The sequence below is a fragment of the Camelus dromedarius genome, chromosome 2, assembly GCF_036321535.1.
Source record: "Camelus dromedarius isolate mCamDro1 chromosome 2, mCamDro1.pat, whole genome shotgun sequence".
Classification (NCBI taxonomy): domain Eukaryota; kingdom Metazoa; phylum Chordata; class Mammalia; order Artiodactyla; family Camelidae; genus Camelus; species Camelus dromedarius.
This window is the reverse complement of record NC_087437.1, coordinates 62,368,162-62,376,827: the sequence shown is the minus strand read 5'-3', so window position 1 is coordinate 62,376,827 and position 8,666 is coordinate 62,368,162.

Below are 8,666 nucleotides of genomic sequence, written 5' to 3'. Positions count from 1 at the left end.
TAGAAATAGAGTTATTATGTTCCTAACAACCTACACTTAAAAAGCACCTACCATGTGCCATCATTCTACATACTTTACAGTTCTTAGCTCAAAGGCATGAAGGTGATTTACTATTATATCACACATGCTTTAGCCATGGTGACTCAAATATATGCATAGCCTAAATATTGAGAGTTATGTCTTATTTGGTGGATATTTCTGAGGGTTCAAACTCCTTCAGTCACGGGATGACAGCCTCCCAGGTAGCTCTGAATGACTGCTCTGAAGAGGTAGGGGAGGAGCCAGGATATACAGGAGTTTTACAACAACGACCAGGTAGTTGGAACATTGAAAGATTACTTGTTAACTGAAGAAAACAAGACATCTCAAGTTAAACAATTTAGCGCTTTTCTATGTATGGGAGGGAGCAAACATTTGGGCTCATTGAAATCATTCCTTTGACAAGTACCTAGCTGTCTAGGGCCAGAATCCTATCCTTTCTTATTCTGAGTCCCATGAGGCTGCAGAGGCCAGGCTGCCTGCCTGTCTTCACTGTGGGGGGTGGTGCAGTGGCTGATGATTTGATGGCTTCAGCATTCTTTGTTTACTGATTTTATTTGCAGTATTTTTTATTTACAGCTAAGAATCAGAAACACAGGGAAGACTGTGACAGATCTGGGTAGCAAATTTTTTCAGTAAAGGGCTGGATAGTAAATATTTCAGGCTTTGTGATCCAAGAGACAAAACTGAGGATATTATGTAGACATTTATATAACAAGAGAGAAAACAAATTTCCAAAAAAAAATGTATTGATGAAATGTAAAATAGATTAATTGAGCATAACTTTTGGTAATACTGGTTTACTAATAAAGAATAGAATTACTGAGGTAGGGGGTTAATATTTCGCTTAATTGAAGTTCAGGAAGTTAGGTTCACTATGTCATCAAAACTGATCACAAATTTTCTGTTGCAGAAAAATGTGTTACAGCTCAGTGTTACAGCTCAGTTGTGACAGCAACCTGGATCCCGGCGAGAGACCAAGCAGCACTCAGAGAGTTGGAGAACTCGGGTTTATTATGCCAGCGGCCCCAGAGGAGTTAACACTCCAAATTCTGGACCCTGCTGTAGGTTTACACAGGCTTTTATAGGCTGCCAGTTTACATTTTGCAACATCATATGCAAATAAGGTATAACAAAAGTTGACTAATTAGGAACAAGCTTTGTAGAAATGGACCAATCAGGAGGGAGAGAAATAACCAGTCATGAATGAGGGAAATGGACCAATCAGGAGTAAAAGAAATAACCAATCAAGAGTGAGAGAAATAACCAATCAGGAGTGAGCTCAGGGAATCAATAGCATTTTATGGGTAAATTCCACTTTCCTAGAAGTAAGCCATTTCAGAGGCAAAAAGTGAGATAGAGCCTCTGGGCCAGGGAACTGGATGGTGCTGGCAGGAGAGTAGTGGCCCTGCCTGGGGGTCCTACCGGTCTTTTTTTGTGGGGCTTCCCACCTCAGTTCAACTGTTAATGCTGATTTATAATGAAATTTATGTATTTCATCTTTGAAAATGTCTTTTCACACTCAGAGGCTATAATGCCAAATGCTGATATCAGCCCACAAGCATGTAACTTTCATTAAGTATATCCACTGCTCGGAAGGCAGCTATAGGAATCTACTAGATTCTTCTATTGGTAGTTGCCCTTTAGCAGCCATTACACTGCAAATTAATCATTTCCAATTGAATGTTAGGTAGTTGTTCCTCAATTGCATAGTAAAACAGATTTTGAAATACAGAAAGTTTCTTTGCACTTGCATTGAACTCAAAAAACAGAGCCAGAACTGTGGTTTAAGTTCAGAAAATACGTCTGCTGCAAATTTGTGTGGGAAAGATTTTCTTATTTTAACTTTTGACCACATGAGAAGCATAGATAGTAGCTTGATATTTCTTGTGAATTACACATTATTAGATTGTTGTTAAAATGACGTTTCCATCGTACAAAATTTGCATGTAGTCCTGCTTTGCCTTGTAAATGTAAGTTGAGTTCTTTAAGAAGCATTATCAAGTCTTTAGCAAAAGATACTTTCAAACCCCAGTCTTGTTTGACTGTAGTGGTTATGAGAGGTTCTTCTCACTCAGAAAGAGTTTAATCTTAGCCCTGTGCTCAAAAACTTGCAATAAACCTTTAGTACTGCTAAGCCATCAAACTGCTTTATAGTAGGGTAAGACAAGATACTAGCTTTTATACTGGATTAAAATTCACAAAACCAGTGACGGTGAAGTCCACTGATAGTGAATGAAATTACAGTACCAGCTCACAACATATGATGTATACAAATATCTTCCACAAAATATTTACTCATAAATAATACAATGAACAATAATAGGCTTTAAAAAAAATAGGTTTGTGTGTGGTGTATGTTTCTAAAATAAGACAGAATTAGATTTAGCCTGGGTCAGAATTTAAGTAAAATATAAAATATTCAAATGATGAATATAGAGGATTATTTAAAATTTTTAACATGTGAAAAGATTCCCCAAGGGGTCCTTCAGGAAGCACATATTTCAAATGCTCTTAAATATTTAATTTAGAAATACTTGACTTTATTATTGGCCAATAATACATGTGGCAAAATTGTACCCTGTGAACTTTGGAAAACTGTATCTGCAAATAAAATTGACATCATGTGTCATCTGTACATACTATATGTTACATTTATTTACTTTTAATAAAGTTTGTAGTTAAAAAAAAGAAATAATTGTCTTTAAAATATTTTGAAAGACATACGTACTAGGCAAATCATAATGCATTCATTCTGATGTAAAGTAGTAAAATTATCCTGTAAACTTTCATGGCCATTTTTCTACACAGTAAAAGAAATATCTTAACTTTTTTCCTGACATTTCTTATTGATTTACAATAATTTTACAATGTTGTGTCAAATTCCAGTGTACAGCACAATTTGTCAGTTATACATGAACATATATATATTCATTGTCACTTTTTTTTCTCTGTCAGCTACCATAACATCTTGTATATATTTCCCTGTGCTATACAGTATAATCTTGTTTATCTATTCTACATTTTGAAATCCCAGTCTATCCCGTCCCACCCCCTGCCCCTTGGCAACCACAAGTTTGTATTCTATGTCTATGAGTCTGTTTCTGTTTTGTATTTATGTGTTTGTGTGTGTGTGTGTGTGTGGTTTTTTTGTTTGTTTGTTTGTTTTTAAGATTCCTCATGTGAGCAATCTCACATGGCATTTTTCTCTCCTCTCTGGCTCACTTCACTCAGAATGACATTCTCCAGGAATATCCATGTTGTTGCAAATGGCGTCATGTTGTCGGTTTTTGTGGCTGAATAGTATTCCATCGTATAAATATACCACTTCTTCTTTATTCAGTCATCTGTTGATGGACATTTAGGCTGTTTCCATGTCTTGGCTATTGTAAATAGTGCTGCTATGAACATTGGGGTGCAGGTGTCTTCCTGAAGTAGGGTTCCTTCTGGATTTATGCCCAGGAGCAGGATTCCTGGGTCATATGGTAAGTCTATTCCTAGTCTTTTGAGGAATCTCCACACTGTTTTCCACAGTGGCTGCACCAAAGTACATTCCCACCAGCAGTGCACAGGAGGGTTCCCTTTTCTCCACAGCCTCTATAACATTTGTCATTTGTGGACTTTGAAATGATGGCCATTCTGACTGGTGTGAGGCGATACCTCATTGTAGTTTTGATCTGCATTTCTCTGATAATTAGTGATATTGAGCATTTTTTCATGTGCCTATTGATCAATTGTATGTCTTCCTTGGAGAATTGCTTGTTTAGGTCTTCCACCCATTTTTGGATTGGGTTGTTTGTTTTTTTCTTATTAAGTCATATATGCTGCATATATATTCTGGAGATCAAGCCTTTGTCGGTTTCATTTGCAAAAATTTTCTCCCATTCCATAGATTGTCGTTTTGTTTTACTTATGGTTTCCTTTGCTGTGCAGAAGCTTGTAAGTTTAATTAGGTCCCATTTGTTTATTCTTGCTTTTATTTCTATTGCTTGAGTAGACTTGAGTAGACTGTTCTAGGAGAACATTTTTGAGATGTATGTCGGATAATGTTTTGCCTATATTTTCTTCTAGGAGGTTTATTGTATCTTGTCTTATGTTTAAGTCTTTGATCCATTTTGAGTTTATTTTTATGTATGGTGTAAGGGAGTGTTCTAGCTTCATTGCTTTACATGCTTCTCTCCAGTTTTCCCAACACCATTTGCTGAATAGACTGTAATATCTTAACATTTGTTAGTTTTAAATACTAAATATTCATTGGAGTATTTTTAAATTATTTAGAAAGTTGATTAGTGAAGAAAATTTTCCTTTTAAACACAAGTAAAATCTCCTACTTGTGTAATATTCCTGATCAAATTTTTGTTTGTGCTTCTCTTTTTGAATTTTTAAAAATTGAAGTATAGTTGATTTACAATGTTGTGTTAATTTCTAGTGTACAGTATAGTGATTCATTTATACATATATATATTCCTTTTCCTATTCTTTTACATTATAGGCTTTTAAAAGTTATTGAATGTAGTTCCCTGTGCTATAACTTACTGTTTAGTTGTTTTATATATAGTGGCTAGCATCTATAAATCCCAACCTCCCAGTTTATCCCTCCCCACCCCTTTCTCCCTCTGGTAACCATAAGTTTGTTTCTTATGTCTATGAGTCTGTTTCTGTTTTGTAAATAAGTTCATTTGTGTCATTTTTCATATTCCACATATAAGTGATATATGGTATTTTTCTATCTCCTTCTGGCTTACTTCACTTAGTATGATGAGCTCCAGGTCCATCCATGTTGCTGCAAAATGTTACTATTTTATTCTTTTCACGGCTAAGTAGTATTCCATTTTGTGTGTGTGTGTGTGTGTGTGTGTGTGTGTGTATCTCACAACTTCTTTATCCTAAAGAATCCATGGAAAAACTACTAGAGTTGATAAATGAATTTAGCAGGGTGTCAGGACACAAGACTAACATACAGAAATCTTGCATTGCTTTACATTAACAATGAAATATCAGAAAAGGAAAGTTTTAAAAAAATTCTCTTTTAAAATCATATCCAAAAAAAAAAAAAAAAAAACTCAGGAATAAATTTGACCAAGGAGGTGAAAGGCTTATATGCAGAGAACTATAAAACATTGATTAAGGAAATTAAATATGATTTAAAGAAATGGAAAGCTATCCCATGCTCTTGGATTGGAAGAATTAATATTGTTAAAATGGCCAACTACCCAAAGCAATCTACAGATTTAATGCCATCCCTATCAAATTACCCAGGACATTTTTCACAGAACTAGAACAAATAATCCTAAAATATATATAGAATCACAAAATACCCAAAATTTCCAAAGTAATACTGAAGGAAAAAAAAAACCCCAAAGCTGGAAGAATAACCTCCCAGACTTCAGACAATACTAGAGTAATCAAAACAGCATGATATTGGCATAAAAACAGACATATGGATCAATGGATCAGAGCAGAGACACCATAAATAAATCTATACACCTACAGTCAATTAATCTTTGGCAAAGGAGGCAAAATATACGATGGAGAAAAGATAGTCTCTTTGACAAGTGGTGTTGGGAAAACTGGATAGCAGCATGTAAATCAATGAAATTAAAACACTCCCTCACACTATACACAAAAATAAACTCAAAATGGCTTAAAGACTTAAATATAAGACAAGACATCATAAAACTCCTCAAAGAGAACATAGGCAAAACATTGTTTGATATAAATCATAGCAATGTTCTCCTAGGGCAGTCTACTAAGGCAATAGAAATAAAAGCAAAAATTAACAAATGGGACCTAAGATTAAACTTATAAGCTTTTGCACAGCAAAGGGAAACATAAATAAAATGAAAATACAACTTATAAAAAGAGAGAAAATATTTACAACTAATGCAACTGACAAGGGCTTAATTTCCAGAATATACAAACAGCTCATACAACTCAATAACAAACAAACAAACCACCCCTCTCAAAAAAAAAACCCCAATCCAAAAATGGGCAGAAGACCTAAAAAACAGTTCTCCATTAAAGACACACATGGCCAATAGGCATATGAAAAAATGCTAGATATCTCTAGCTATTAGAGAAATGCAAATAAAAACTACAATGAGTTATCATCTCACACTGGTCAGAATGGCCATCATTTAAAAGTCCACAAATGATAAATGCTGGAGAGGGTGTGGAGAAAAGGGAACACTCCTGCACTGTTGGTGGGAATGTAGTTTGGTGCAGACATTATGGAATACATTGGAGAGATCCTTCAAAAACTGAAAATAGACTTGCCTATGATCCAGTAATTCCATGCCTGGGCATATATCCAGAGGAAACTCTAATTCAAAAATATACATGCACCCCAATGTTCACAGCAGCACTATTTACAATGGCCAAGACATGGAAGCAACCATAGCCTTTAAATGTCTAACATTTTTACAACTTTATAAATGAATCCAACTATAGTTTTTTTCTGCACCACACATATTTCTACAACATTCAGTTGTAACATATTTTAATAGATTCCACTTCAGTTTATAACGGAAATACTGTTTTCTCAACTTCTTTGAAAATAGCCTTTTTCAAAAAACAGCTTTCTTGAGACTTAATTCACCTATCATGCAACTCACCCATTTAAAGTGTATAATTATATTTTGAAAATATTCTTTCCTATAGTTGTTCCACAGAGGCTATTCATCGAGGCTAATTCTTCAGTCACTTCGAACATGTCACTGACTCCTTGAAAAAAGAACAACTGAGTAGTCCTGGTGACATCTATCAAATCATCAAGAGCCAAGGAAAATCACTCAAAATTATTTGCCTTGTTTATTAGTTGACCAAAGACACTCTTCCCTGTAGTCTCAACTCTCGGAGCAACTGATTTTGCTGACACAGTTTTAAACAAGTTTCTTTCCTCTGGATACATTTCTTTGGCTGCTGGAAACACAATTTAATTAATTCATGCCTACATGGCTTTTTTGCTTGACTAACAAATGAGCCACTTGGAAACTTGCTTTGATTGTAGCCTGATTTTCATTATTTAATTTTATGATGAAATTCTTCTGTAATGAGATATTCCATTTAAAATTTTCTATTTTTCCTGATGGTTGCTTTCCTGTGAGTTCGGAATATTGCGGTATATCCTTAATCTGAAAATGTAAACATAATCTATTATTTTAATCCACCTATAATGTCACTGCCTAATAAATAATGCTTTTCCGTCAAATCTGATAACAAAATAACCCATACTGGGATTTAAAACATAATCTTTGAAGTCCATTTTGTCTTCTTGTTTTGAAATGATTGATATGAATTGCTGATTTAAAAAAGAAAATACTGAAGCATTGGCATTTCCTAAGAGGCTAGAGATGGGACACAAAATTCATTTCCCATTGCTAATACAAAATCTGCTGAGTGTGGCCAAGATGGTGGAGTAGGAAAGCCTTGAGCTCACCTTCTCCAACTACACACCATCTACAAACATTTCAAAGCAACTATCAATTAGAACAACCTGAACAACAGCAGAAATGATTTCCACCACTTAAAGATATAAGAAGGAGCCATAATGAGATGAAGAAAAGGGGCTAGGATGGAGTATACTCAAGATCTACACCCTCAGGGACACAACCCACAAACAGGAGGATAATCACAGCCGCAGAGGTTCTTTCCAATGTGTGAGGGGTAATGGCCCCACCTGGCCCAGGGGATCTGCATTGGGAAGACAAGCTCCCAGAATGTCTGGCTTTGAAAACCAGCGGGGCTTGCATTCAGGATAGCCAGAAGGCTGTAGGAAACAGAGACTCCACTCCTAAAGGGCTCACAGAATATCTCATGCTCTGAGTCCCAGTTTAGAGGCAGTAAATTGAAAGAAGCCTGGATCAGACCCATTGGCTAAACTTAGAGTGCCTCCTCAAGAGGCAGGAAGCAAAGGGAAACCCCTGGGGACATAGATTCTGGAAGAAGCCATTTTGGGGTACTCCTTCTACCATGAGGACACTGGTGCTGGCACGTGTCATTTTGGAGTCCTCCCCCTAGCTTATTAGCACCACAGGTTTATCCGTTCACTAATGGTTGGGCACCAGATCCAGGACCTGGCCCTGCCCATCAGTGGGCCAGCCGCCACTACACGAGGCAAGGCCTAGCAGCCAACCAGGCTGGGGCCAGGCCTGCCTATCATGTGCCTGTGGCAGCTGGCTGCACAAGAGAAGGGCTCATCCAGCCCACATAGGGGGCAACATATGAGCATATAGCTCTGGAGACCAGAGGGGAGTGTGCTGCTGGACCTCATGGAATGTCTCCTATATAAAGTCACTTCTCCAAGATCAGGAAATAACTGGCCTATGTAATACATGCAAATAAACACAGAGAATTAGGCAAAATGAGGAGACATGGGAATATGTTCTGAATGAAGAAACAAGACAAAACTTTAGTAAAAGAACTAAGCAAAGAGGAGATATGTAATCTACCTGTTGAAGAGTTCAAGCTAATGATCACAAAGATGCTCAACAAACTTGGGAGATGAATGGATGAACACAGTGCGATTTCAACAGATAGAAGATGTAAAGAAGAAAAACAAAGCTGAAGAATACGATAACTGAAATGAAAAAACACACAAGAAGGAATCAACAGTAGATCAGATGGTG